Source organism: Myotis davidii, unplaced genomic scaffold, assembly GCF_000327345.1.
Source record: "Myotis davidii unplaced genomic scaffold, ASM32734v1 scaffold44, whole genome shotgun sequence".
Taxonomy (NCBI): domain Eukaryota; kingdom Metazoa; phylum Chordata; class Mammalia; order Chiroptera; family Vespertilionidae; genus Myotis; species Myotis davidii.
Genome location: NW_006299705.1, coordinates 9,384,435 through 9,386,715, shown reverse-complemented (window position 1 = coordinate 9,386,715; position 2,281 = coordinate 9,384,435).

Here is a 2,281-nt window from a genome sequence, read left to right as displayed (position 1 = left end):
CAAATATATTTTGGGGGGGGACACTCTCTATATAAAATGATATATAAAATATCCTAGTGGTTCTGTTTCTCTGGAGAACTGACTAATGTTAATGAACTTTTGGAGTTTTGTCAGTCTGATGGTTAAATAGGAATTTTTAGGGGTGAAATAGGCAGGCCTAGGAAATTTTAAAAATTAAGGGTCCATGGAAAAAACACAGGGTTACAGAGCAGAGGTTACATTTCCATAACACAAGGGAGCCAGGCACTGTTACATTTTCATAAGACAAGGGAGCAGCAACAGTTACATTTCCATAAGACAAGGGAACTGGGAATAGCCAAAAGGTTTATATTTATAAAATAAAGGAGGAAGAAAGCCCAGAGGGAATGGGAGAACAATGAGGGAGGAGGGTCTCACATGTTCCATGTGATGTTTTACATTTGAGCTCAGGAGTTACTATAATAGCCAATTCAAAAGGGAATATTGACCAATCAGAGGGGTTATTAGGACACAGAGACTTGCAGCCTTCATAAACCTGGGGAAAAAGAGAACTTGATGGGACTCTTGCCCTCTCCCTACGTGGGAGTCTGTACTTGTTTTTCAATAAATTTCCACCTTTTGCTATACCATCTTGGTCCGTGGATTCATTCTTTGACTCTGATGGACAAAGAATCCAGGGAGCCATCTGCCCAGGGGAACACCTTGTGTTCCAGTTAAAAAATCCCATATCAATGGCAAGAATGTTAGTGCAGTATTATTCACTTTATATATTTAGAATCATTTTTAGTTCTTCATCCATGAACATATTGTTTGTTCTTTTTTCACCCTGTAATTTTTACCCTACTCTAGCAGGTTATTATACTTATTCCTTCCAATTTTTTAAGAAGTTCTTTATATGATAAGAAGTCTAGCCCTTTGTGATGTACAACTTTTTAAATGGAGTCAAGTTTATCAATTCCTCTTCCCTCTTTTCAACACGTCATCTAGATTTTAAGTATAGAGCTAAATATTCTTTTTCTTTTTTCTTTAAAGTAACAAAGGAAATGACCCTCCCTTTTCTATATGCTCCCAAATCATCTAGTTCACACTTTAAACAACTCTAATCAGTAATGCATTGCCCTATATGGTGTCTTTTTCACTCTCTTGCTCAAGACTAAGACCTGGTAAGCAGGTGTACCGGTTAATAATGCAGATTTTGTAATCAAAGGAAAAACGATAATTTCAAGAGAAATATCAAAAGTGCTTTATTCAAAGTAATGTCCATCACTAGCTACACATTTCCCCCATCTTTCAGGTAATTTGTGGATACCGTCCCAACAGAACTTTTCTTATTTTGAGTCAAACCATTCAGAGACCCAATTTTCCACTTCTTCGTACGTTTTGAAGTGCTGCTCAGAAAGTGTATGTGCCATTGATTAAAACAAATGGTAATCTGAAGGAACAAGGTCTGGTGAATTTGGCGGGTGGATTAATACTTCCCAGGCAAGATCTTTTAATGTGTCTTTAACTGGTTTTGAAGTGTGTGATGGTTCATCACCATGAAGCAAAATTACTTTGCCGTATCTTCTGGCACATTCTGGTCATTTCACGATCAAAGTGTGATTCAAATTGATTATTTGTTGTCGGTAGTGATCAGTATTAACCTATTCAGACACCTTCCTGATCCCACCAAACGCAAAGCATTATCTTCTTTTCAAAGAGATTTGGCCTTGCAGTCGATGTTGATGGTTGACCTGGATCAACCCATGATTTTGTGCATTTGGGATTCTCAAACCCACTTTTCATCACCAGTTACAATTTGATGCAAAAAAAAAAAAAAGACTTTCATGCTGTTGAAGCAACATTTTACTGATGAGTTTACGGTTTTCCATTTGTCTTTCATTCATTGGATGTGACACCCATTTTCCTTCTTTTGAAATCTTTCCCATTGCTTGTAAATGATCAGAAATTGTTTGCTGAGCAACATTTAATCTTTCTGCAAGTTGTTTTTGAGTTTGACATGCATCTCCATCCAATAATGCTTCTAATTGTTGGTCTTCAAACTTTTTTGGTTGACCTACATGTTCTTTGTCTTTCACATCGAAATCATCACCTTTAAAGCATTTAAAGCAGTGTTCACAAGTATCTTGAGATGGAGTATGTTCACCATAAGCTTAATGAATTCAGTATCACTTTTCTTCAAAATAATGACTTAAAACTTCCCGCAAATGCTCTTTTTTTGGCATGAAATTCGACGTATTTAAGCGTAAAAATATCTATGATGTTAACACCTTCAGAAAATTTGACATATGAAGTTTTGAAG